Source organism: Oncorhynchus clarkii, chromosome 27 (assembly GCF_045791955.1).
Source record: "Oncorhynchus clarkii lewisi isolate Uvic-CL-2024 chromosome 27, UVic_Ocla_1.0, whole genome shotgun sequence".
In the NCBI taxonomy this organism is placed as follows: domain Eukaryota; kingdom Metazoa; phylum Chordata; class Actinopteri; order Salmoniformes; family Salmonidae; genus Oncorhynchus; species Oncorhynchus clarkii.
In genome coordinates, this window is record NC_092173.1 from 13,328,211 (window position 1) to 13,340,625 (window position 12,415).

General features: G+C 39.1%; 1 protein-coding gene across 11 annotated transcripts in view; it reads right to left on the reverse strand.

Annotated features, from left to right (window-relative positions):
- LOC139386136 (arf-GAP domain and FG repeat-containing protein 1-like) overlaps positions 1-12,415 on the reverse strand; it is a 47,622-nt gene that overhangs the window by 29,276 nt on the left and 5,931 nt on the right. The window lies entirely within an intron of this gene.

Sequence of the window (12,415 nt, forward strand, 5' to 3'; positions counted from 1 at the left end):
TGTGAAGACAATCTCATTAACGTTTGCTCTAGACCAGTGGTTTTAAACCTGTGGTCTGGGGTACTGCAGGTGGTCCGCAATTTTTTTATAGATGTTTTGTTTTTATGATTTTTTTTCTTCTACTAATAATAATAATACAATTTTACATTACTTTTCACAATGCAAAATGTTTAAATTAATAATAATAGGCCTGTTCACATTCACTGCTAAAATGGACAAAATTTGAATGCCACGATAATGTAAAAAATAATCTGCGATTGGTAGTCCTCGCACACACCTCGCCTAAAGAGTCTCCATGGAGACCTGTCGTGGAAATTTCCTCTATTTACCAAATCATGGGAGCAAACCACACACACAAGTCAGAGTTAGTTATAAAAGTCCATCTTTAATTATATAAGCTCTATCACAACCCTGTGACTCTCAGATTGATTCAGTGTCTCCCAGTGAATCCTCTGAGAGCCCCCTTACAATGCAACTGAGTTCCTTTAATAGCAAAGACACACATAGTCAGACAGCATAGACATAACTCATCGTTCAGCTTTGTCTCCTTTCCCAAACCATAAACCAATCCTCCAAATCAACAGGCATATATCAAATTGTCATTTAGATACAACCCACTCAAAATACAACCTCCTGGACAAACTCACGGAGAGGAGGGTGAGGCTATAGGTTAAGATAGAAACAACATAAGAGGGAGCATAGAATGATTCCAGACACTGCCACCCTTCCTTTCCCCACTATGGGAAAGGTAGAGAGTGAAAGATATGTTTACACATGATGACACTTTGACCTCTCCCCTCTCAGCGGCCATGCAACTTAGTCTTGACATAGAACAGATACTGCAACCCTGCCCACAGTATTATACAAAAATACCATTCTGATGAGAATTAACTTACACACATTTGATAAATATAAAACATCTTACATATGTTACCAACCAATTCTGAATCTTCCCTAACATTCCCCTCTCAAGGGACTCAGTCCCTTTTGAAGAATCAGAATAGTAACATACTCAATATTTTAAAATTCAAATCCCCTCAATGTCAAATACCTTAGCTTATATGTAAGCTTTCTCCCTTCTGAAACTAAGATTACAACCTTTATTCTACAAGACAAACTTGCACATGTTTTAATAACACAGAATAATCCATTTGAGGAAAAATAAAAACATAACATATAACTGCTCTTTAAATTACATGAGAACCAGTGTCTAAACACAGGCCTCCTCACAACATATAGGACAGACATCCCTCTAAGTACTCATGCTCAGAAATATACTCAGGAATAGAGAATAGGTCATTGAAATCATTCATATTACAAATCATAAGTAACAACCCAACTATTTAGCAAACCAATATTTAGAATATCACTCCTCAGTGATTCAAATTTGTCTTATCACTCAAAGTAAAAACCTCAATTTAACACACATCAATATTAGCAGATTTACATACAGTATAATTATCCCATAATTCTACTATTAACTTTTTTAATCATGATTTTAATACAGATCAGTATCTCAATGCATTCTTAATCTAAATTACTACAATTTACATGGTGTAGACCTCTTCAATCAATCTGATACCACAAAAGTATAAACAATTTTAATGGCACAGTTAGATTAAACCCCCCCCTCTCAGGCACGGCATCTTCTGGCATCTTCGTTTTTCTTCAAATAGCTTTACAGTTCAAAGTGGACGGCCCTTGATAATGTCCCAATTTCAATGTCTCATCTTTACCACTCATGTCTTGTCCATTCGTCAACCAACATACCAGCATCATAAGAAAATGTTAGAACAGATCTTTCTCCATGATCACTCCAAGTGGATTCTCACAGTATGAGAGAACCATGAAAGAAAAGCAGTTGATAGCTTAGATCTGATACTGTACACCAATTTCTGGCTTGGTTCTTTTCTCTCGGTAGAAGTGGTTTGGAAAGCCTCCTTCAATGCCTTTGTCTCTTTTCTTCAGCCAGTTAGAGGGGGTTTTGAGGTACACACACCATTCGGTCCAAATTATCTCTTCCATGCATTAAGATACCGTCTGATGTCACCCTTCATGATCACCTCGAAAGAACAGATCAGAACAACATTTTAGTTCAGTTCAGTTCATTAAACTACATGATAAATAATTACTTTTACCAATTATTCTTAATACACATATCTAAACATATTTCACAGAGAATATCAAAACATTCTATTGAAACTATTCTTTCAAATTGGTTTATACTCCCCATCTCACTGTCAACTCCATCGTAGAGCCCAGGATCAAGAAATTAGACCTATACCCCTCGGGAATAGAACAAAACAAACACAACACTACAATACACTCAACAATACAATACACTCAACAATACAATACACTCATTCACATATCACTTAAGTTGTATAACTTCAATTCAAACCCTCAAAAAACTGAATCCTCCCCCATGTTTTACACACATCTCTCCGTATGAGAGTAATGTAAAACAAAATGTCAGCTAACCTAATCAAATTAAAATCACTAAACTGAAGAAGAAAAAAAAATAAAAACACTCCACAAAGAAAAATTATTTAACCCCTATGGTCATAGGAAAATAGACTTAAAGCAGCATACCCTTAGTTAAAAGCAATGCCCTCTTCACACTGGTCCAAATTACAAATATGGATTAAGAAACATATTTACCAATTACACAAATTATTTTGAAAGCAGTATTACAAATGACCATACATTTATTTTCCAAATGGCTTTCCAATGCGGGTGATCAAGCCACAACGGAAAGTCATCAGAAGGTCATAGGTCATACAAAACCCTCCAAAGCAGTGTTTTGCACTATATGAAACAATTTGCAAACAATAATCAACTAGTTCCAAACATTTTCATAATTCCATGTTCCCAGAACATTCCTTTATCAAAAGAATTTGCGTGTGTAATGAAAAGTCAGAAAATAAAAACTCATTACAATCCCAATGTGGTGAGTGGCCCCTTCAATGTGGTAGTTTATGGCCCCAATTTCACTCACTCTCCCCAAGAGTACATTCCCTGGACACATTCCAGAGAGACAGTGAAATATCAATTTTCCCGAAGAAAAACACAAAAACACTTAGTATTCATTTACACTACATTGATTCAGAAACTCAAACGTGAAACTATAAACCAAACCTAATCAAATCAACGTATATGCATGATAAGTTAAATCAACTCCTAAAAAAACTTTTAATCAGCAACCTAATAATTTCAATCTGTTGATATAAATTTAGTAAAAAAACTATTCTGATTTTTTTAAACAAATCTAAAATCCTTCAAAAGTCGGTGCTGTCTCATCATCGTAAAATAAAAATAAACTTATTTTTTTCCCCCACTGATATCCACAAAGGTCAATACTGTTCAGCACATCCATGAATGATCTTCCTTTAGTCTGTACAGGGTCTGAAGTTTCCAATGTATGCAGATGATACAGTGATAAATTCATGCAAATAACAAACTACACAAAAACTCACTACTATAATGATTCAGATGACAAAATTGCTCAGAGACTCATGTTTACATCTCAATAAAATAAAACACAGTCTGCATGTTCCTCAAAAAACAAGTACTGATGTAAAAAGCTCCTGGTGGTATCTGATTTTAAGTGCCAAGGCATCATACTTGATTCCAACCTTTCTTTTAAACAGCAAATAATAAAGGAACTCAAATACCAAATTCAACCTAGCTAATTTACCAAAACATATGAAATTGTTTTGACTACACTATATAACTACTATAACAACACTATAATTAAAATCTATGATACTCCCCCACTTAACATACTAGTTTACTAGTTTTTGGCCCAATCTTGCTTTTCAACATTCATACCCATTCAGTCTTCTGTCAACAGGTTCTCATACCATTCAATCCAGCAATCACCTTTAATGACCTGACATTGTTCCACATAATGGAAACATACCATAACCTTAGAGTACATGAACTTTCCTGCTCAAATTTACTGGTGTTACTTAAACAATCAAACCAAGAATCAATAACAATCAGAAGCTATCCTTACGATGTTTTATGATTCAGACATCCAGTCTCCCAATTCTCATAGCCTAATACAGTAAATATAAACGCCACAAATCTATGATGCCCACCTAGCGAATCAGCTGCTAGAAATACAGACAAAAATGTACCTGAACAACGGTTAAAACAATTAGAGTAAGGTTATTGTATATTCAAACTAATAACGCAAATTTACGTTATTCTACAACAATCTACCTGCCTCCAGCAACTTTCCCTGACAATGAGCAGCCAACATAACAACTCACTCTCTTCCATACTTTCAACTCAACTTTCCTATTTCTTTTTCCCCCAGTTGGGCAAAAATATAACCCCTCTCATTTCAACGTTTTTCCTTACCTCTATCGTAAGATTAAAACCCCAACTTTATAACTTCCTCTTCTCTTTGCTCTCCACACTTATGAAATGTATCATATTTCTTTAAAAATAACACACAGCGCAAAAATTATAACATGCGTCAGTCAATCTATGAGAATGAAAAACATTTCGGTAACCACTTTCCTATCGCCATTCTCTCCCCGCTATCATTCAGAGTGTCTTTAATTTAGGTAACTGTCTTCTCTATTGATACAGTAATTTAAATACGACCCAATTCTCAATACATTATTCCAGCAGATAATTTAGTGAACAGACATCGTCTTGCATCAGAATTCGCTTCGTTATTATTTTAAATTGAATTAGCCTATCTATTTAACCTAAACAATCTATTGAGAACGTTCAATTTATCTCTTATACAAACACTAGCGACCATAACTTTCCAGGCAAAACATACAAATAGATTATTTACTAATCAAAAACTCTGAATTCAGCCATCGCCGTGACTGGGAATGGAACTCGGGCATCCCGCGTTGCAGGCGAGAATTCTACCACTGAACCACTAATGGTATTCCCAATAATCACAACTCTCCGGATATAAACCCCATCTACAAAGTAAAATCAAAACACGTCACTATCGGTAATTCCCAGAAGAATAATAGCCCAATTTTAATAGTACAAACGTTACTCCAGCTATGATTCTGAAATTCCAGCTATGATTCTCAAATTCCAAATGAATATATTAGCAATCAAAGAATAAAATCGACACTAATGACTAGGAAACAGTAAAAGTAGATTATGTTTACTTATGCAACGTATTTCAATTACTTTACTACATCACTTTAATCACGCAATGATAATTAGCTTGATGGAAAACCTTAGGCTTTGTACAACATTATAAATTACATCGAGCATCCCTCGAATTCTCTTTAACTTTATGGAAAACAGTTTATTCAATAAATCCCGCAACTTCTCTCATACTGGGAAGAAAAAGTATAACATGTTCAGACCTTAAGGGCAGTTTAATTTGAAATGTTTCGCCCAGACGGAGATAATCCAATATGCGTTCTATAGTTACATCGTAGGGTAAGATAACCAAAAGTGGACACACTCTAATCAGTTTCTAGAGCTCAATTTCCCAGATTTTGTAGATTATTGTAATATTGCTTAAAAACTTAATCTTTATCAAATTATCCATTTAAGATATCAACTCAAAACCTACGTACGTCTACGAATGGGTGGTTTAAATTGTATCTAATCATTTTCAGCATTACTTTATACACACATACCATTTATCATAATTTCAAATAATTCACAGAATCCATATAAAACTTAAGAAATCTTAGTTACTCACACAGAACTTTCAGGATCATCCACACAGGATTGGTCAGATTTTTCACATAGAACTTTCCTGACGTCCACACAGAACATCAAAAGGTTTGCCCACACAGAGTAAACCCTACCCCGCTCACACAGAACGGTCCGACTCACACAGAGTAACCCTACCCCGCTCACACAGAACGGTCCGACTCACACAGAGTAAACCTACCCCGCTCACACAGAACGGTCCGACTCACACAGAGTAACCCTAGGGCATACCTGGCTAGCACATTTAAAATAATTGGAATTCACCACATCTGAGGGTCACTTAGACAAATCACACAGACGCACAGAATGAGGTCCTTCTTCCAATAGGGCTTCACCAAGTGCTGTGTTTCACCTAGAACACACAGACCCCCTGGCCCCTCACCCCGACAGACCTCACCAAATCCCCACTGTGATCAATTCAGTGTCAGGAGGGCTCTTGGTCACTGGCAACCGGACAGCGCAGAGTATCTTTTGAGTCCACAAAACCCCCAGATTACTCTCCTCTGACTCGGCCCTGCTTACGCCGCCAAGGTGCCTTCCTTACAAAGGAATTCACGCTCAGAGTATACGTAACAGGCATAATAAAAAAAACTCAACTTCAAATCTATGTGTGGTTCGCTCACCTTTTTCTTAAAAAAAACTCAGTTCGAGATGTGGTATCCACTCGGCTCGCTTCCTCTTAGATCAAAGGTTGGTCCATCTGCTCCGTTTCCCGAAGTGTGGTTCTCCCTGAGATCCCAAGTTTAGGGGATCCCTCGTGCACGATTTATTTACCTAGATCGTAGGAACGGTCACCGAGTGAAGATTCACATCCCCTCCTCGTCGCCAAATGTCGTGGAAATTTCCTCTATTTACCAAATCATGGGAGCAAACCACACACACAAGTCAGAGTTAGTTATAAAAGTCCATCTTTAATTATATAAGCTCTATCACAACCCTGTGACTCTCAGATTGATTCAGTGTCTCCCAGTGAATCCTCTGAGAGCCCCCTTACAATGCAACTGAGTTCCTTTAATAGCAAAGACACACATAGTCAGACAGCATAGACATAACTCATCGTTCAGCTTTGTCTCCTTTCCCAAACCATAAACCAATCCTCCAAATCAACAGGCATATATCAAATTGTCATTTAGATACAACCCACTCAAAATACAACCTCCTGGACAAACTCACGGAGAGGAGGGTGAGGCTATAGGTTAAGATAGAAACAACATAAGAGGGAGCATAGAATGATTCCAGACACTGCCACCCTTCCTTTCCCCACTATGGGAAAGGTAGAGAGTGAAAGATATGTTTACACATGATGACACTTTGACCTCTCCCCTCTCAGCGGCCATGCAACTTAGTCTTGACATAGAACAGATACTGCAACCCTGCCCACAGTATTATACAAAAATACCATTCTGATGAGAATTAACTTACACACATTTGATAAATATAAAACATCTTACATATGTTACCAACCAATTCTGAATCTTCCCTAACAGACCTAAGATAGATCTACAAGCTGTAGAGAACTGGGAGGGAGAGAGCGATGCTGTGTAAGACTAGACTAAGGCAGATCTTCAATTATTCACTGCTCTTGCCTTTAGCCCTTTGTTGCAATGAAGGATGAGTCCCACCCAAATGGTAGAGCGCCTCAGTGTATGGCTATGGATCGCCCATCCATCTCCTTCCATCTTCAGTTCTATGCAAAACCACTCAATCACCTGACTGACTGGAGCCGCATTCAGAGAGCCCTGGACAAAAGTAGTGAGACTGGATTGGGAATAGGGTGTCATTTGGGACGCGACTTATGTTTTGGGTTCAATTACTGACCTATTGACAGACAATGACAAAGTAGGAAACAGGGGTAGTTGTCGACAATTAGTATTAGACTAGCATTCGACTAGAGCCAAGTAATAATTTAGCATTGCAGTTACATTAATGGTAAGGTGTATTCAGATATAGTATTCAGCTTCGAGGTTTGTTTGTTTTTCACAAATAGAGTGACTGACACATCATGGTCACACAGAGATAACAGTCATTCTATATCACAAACAGACCAGGTCTGATTCACCAGACAACAAATGAAAGTTAAAAACGCGGAGGGAGTAGCTGAACTTGAAAAATGCTTGTTTTCCACTGCAAACTGATTTTCTAAGGTGTGCAGTGCACTAATGAATGTGACCCAGACCAATACATGGATTAGATTCAGGCTGTTAGATCATTCCGACCGTGTTCATGCTGGCACAAAGTACAGCACACCCGACAGTGTAGTTGTGGCTACTAGTGTGGGGAACATTTGACTTTTCAACCTTTTCTCGCTCTACTCAGACTGGCCAGTTATCCAACCATGAGGTTGAAGTGAGTGTTTGTGTGTGTGTGACTCTCTCTCTTTCTGTGTGTGTGTGTGTGTCTCGCTCTCTCTGTGTGTGTGTGTGTGTGTCCCTCTCTCGCTCTCTGTGTCGCTCTGTGTGTGTGTGTGTGTGTGTCTCGCTCACTGTGTGTGTGTGTGTGTGTGTGTGTGTGTGCGTGCCTGGGGCACGTGAATGATCAGTTCAGTCTCATGAGGAGGAAAGTAGGTCAGATACTGGGAGAGAGTTCCAAACCCCTTCAGCTCTGAAATAGGATGGCATCCCACCGCAATTGAACAATTATGACACTTTTTAATCCCTCTGCGAGTGTGTGTGTGTGTGGTTACAGTGAAACATTTGATTTGCATACCCACTATTTTGTGTCTCTCTCTCTGACAAACACACACAGTATGTGTAAAGAGCTGAAACACCCAGCAGGGGAGTATCTGTCATTAACACACTGACTCCTTCATGATGAGAGAAAGAGATAAAGGGACTGGTAGTGCTGAACCCAGGTCCCAGCAGAGGCCATCTATGTAGCATCCTCAGCAGCCAACACCTCTGTAGTACTCAGGTCAACATAAACTATGGTTGGGCTCAGGAGTTTTTACCAATCACATGAAGTAACCAGAAAAGAATTCAACTAGGTCTGAGAGCTTTTCCTGGTCAGGTCACGTGGTCAGGTAGGTCCTGGCTGACGTGGTCAGAAAATAACGGTGGTTCCTGAACTATGGTAAATTTTGAAAATGTTACCTTTATTTAACTAGGCAAGTCAGTTAAGAACAAATTCTTATTTTCAATGACGGCCTAGTGGTTTAACTGCCTTGTTCAGGGGCAGAACGACAGACTTTTCCCTTGTCAGCTTGGGGATTCGATCTTGCAACCTTTCGGTTACTAGTCCAATCAATGCCCTAACCACTAGGCTACCAGCCGCCCCGTGTTACTATAGTAACTTCCTACTATAAGGAAACCTCTACAACAAACATTGTGTTCCTCCTGGGAAAAGCCTCTCCACCTTCATATGGAATGTGTTAACACAGTAGATTTAAACTCCACCCATTAAACATGTCACAGGCGGGAGGGAGAGGGGACGAGTTAATAACTACTCAAATCAGTTAGCCTAACTAACTGGCCTAGTTAACAACTCAAAGGAGTTGAGTTAACCTAACTGGCCTAGTTACCTACTCAAATCGATGACGAGACAAGACCAAAAACCAACTATTACTCTCGAGCCTTCATCAAAAGGCATTAGGATCAACAGAAGGAAAGACCGCCACTATCAAGCATGTCTTATGAATGAGCGTTGAAATAGTTTTGCAGGTTGAAGTTGACCTTTGACCCAGAGGGTCTTTAAGGTAGGTTCCTGTAGAAGGGAAGGGGGGCTGGTCAACAAAGTAAGTGCCTGTGGTTAACAAGAGACAGAGCTCAGGAGGAGGATGGGCGTGGAACTGCTCACATTTCCTTCACATTCCTTTAGCTTTTCTTTATCCTCTCCTGAGGTCCATCCATCAGGGTGTGGGAATGACAGACACGGCAGCAGCACTAAGAGCTATCCTATCAATAATACAAGCACCTCCTTAAATTATAGGCCTAAACCAGAAGCTTGTAATACTATCATTAGCATATGTCAGGAAGCTCCAACCATACTCGTGTGTTGTATCAAAGAACACAATGGGCTAGTTTCCCAGACCGAGATTAACTTCTTATGGTTGGGTGGGAATTATTGAGTAGTTTGGATGAATAAGGTGCCCAGAGTAAACTGCCTGCTACTCAGGCCCAGAAGCAAAAATATGTATATTATTAGTAGATTTTGATAGAAAACACTGAAGTTTCTAAAACTGTTTGAATGTCTGTGAGTATAATATAACTCACATGGCAGGCAAAAACCTGAGAAAAAATCCAACCAGGAAGTGGGAAATCTGAGGTTTGTAGTTTTTCAACTCTTTGCCTATCCAAGAAATTTACACTAAGGCTTCCACTAGATGTCAACAGTCTTTAGAACCTTGTTTGAGGCTTCTACTGTGAAGGAGAGAATGAGAGCTGTTTCAACCAGAGGTCTGGTAGAAGGCCATGAGCGCAGTCAGGCACGCGCCCGTGAGAGGTAGCTGCGTTCCATTGCATTTCTAAAGACAAAGGAATTCTCCGGTTGAAACATTATTGAAGATGTATGTTAAAAACATCCTAAAGATTGATTCTATACATCGTTTTACATGTTTCTACGAACTGTAATGGAACTTTTTGACTTTTGGTCTGGCCTTCGTGTCGTGAATATTGATTTGTGAACTAAACACGCAAACAAAAAGGAGGTATTTGGAGATAAATGATGGACTTTATAGAACAAAACAAAAATTTATGTGGAACTGGGATTCCTGGGAGTGCATTCTGATGAAGATCATCAAAGGTAAGTGAAAATTTATAATGCTATTTCTGACTTCTGTTGACTCCACAACATGGCGGTTATCTGTATGGCTTGTTTTTGTGTCTGAGTGCTGTACTCAGATTATTGCATGGTGTGCTTTTTCCTTAAAGTTTAAAAAAAAATCTGACACAGTGGTTGCATTAAGGAGAAGTTTATCTAAAGTTCCATGCAAAACACTTGTATCTTTTATCAATGTTTATTATGAGTATTTCTGTAAATTGATGTGGCTCTCTGCAAATCACCGGATGTTTTGGAAGCAAAACATTACTGAACATAACGCACCAATGTAAACTCAGATTTTTGGATACAAATATGAAATTTATCGAACAAAACATACATGTATTGTGTAACATGAAGCCCTATGAGTGTTATCTGATGAAGATCATCAAAGGTTAGCGATTCATTTGATCTCTATTTCTGCTTTTTGTGACTGCTCTCTTTGGCTGGAAAAATGGCTGTGTTTTTCTGTGACTAGGTACTGACCTAACAATTGTTTGGTGTGCTATCGTCGTAAAGCCTTTTTGAAATCAGACACTGTGGTGGGATTAACAACAAGTTTATCTTTAAAATGGTGTAAAATACTTGTATGTTTGAGGAATTTTAATTATGAGATTTCTGTTGTTTGAATTTGGTGCCCTGCACTTTAACTGGCTGTTGTCATATCGATCCCGTTTGCGGGATCTCAGACGTACGAAGTTAAACCTACTCCTGGACTTAAAAGCATGCTCATACAGAGTCCACCCTTAAAAATACTAATCTGGGTGTGGGAAATTGTCCCACGTAAAGTAATTTGATGTCTCTCAGTCGGCGCTAACCTGCTCTACCCTTCCTGGGAAGCAAAGTGAGAGAAGAAGTCAATTCGCAACTTCCTGCACTTTTCCACTTCCTGTTTAACCACCCTGCTGTTGCGAAACAGGGCCAATGGGCCATGCCACCACTTCCCCACACTAGAATCACACCAGGCTTCCTGCATACATAGAGTACCACAAGGTAGACAGCAAAACAGTCCTTTCCCCTGCCTCCCACACATCTCTCTATCTCAGCAACATGACAGTCGCTAAGTCCTGCCAAGAAAGATTTGCATAAGACTCATAAGTGAAATGGATAGCCTGATCAGCAGAAAGGAGGATAGGTTAGATGAGGTCATTGTTCTGCTGGGAAACCAAATCCAATCCCACTAGTTCTAAAAAGATGGCCCAGCTAGCTATTGTGTTATTTAATTGGAACAAGGTATAGACCACTAACTAGACAACACATTAATAACCTACCTGAAATGGCTAGCCTATAGGCCTATGTTTGGTAGGTAGGTAGGTAAGACTAGGTAGCATACACTTTACAGTTTTGGCTACCATCTTGGGTTCTTTTTCACATTACACAGTCAGAGACAGTGTGAAACTCTTCAGAGGAGCCTGTGTGTCTGAGTTGAGAAAATAACTAAATTATCCCCATCACAAAATGTAATACCAGAGCACAAGTGGGAAATTCACAGTGTAATCCCTGCAGAACTATTAGAGAGATGAGAGACGGAAGGGCCAAACTATGTCCATCTGCAAACAATGATTCTAACAGTGTTCTCAGTTGAAGTGCACGTGAGTGCACAAACACCTTAGGTGCCAGAACAAAGACATTATAAACACAGCCCACCCAGATAGACTCGACCTAATGATGCAAGTACGTACCTAAAACAGTTCCAATGTGTGTAATAAGAGAAAGCGGCTACTGTCCAACATTGAGGTGCAAGAAGAATTCTGACAGGGCAAACCCAACACAGAGACAGGGGCACCTTAAAACCAGATTGGGAAGCAGCTAACATGCTGGACTACACTGGGCACACGTTGATTTTGAACATCCACAACAGATGCAATCTGGATACGTAGGTTGAAAGGTCAGGTCCAAACACATGAAACACTCATGGACATTTAGCTAGCTAGCTTAGCTAATTTGTCCT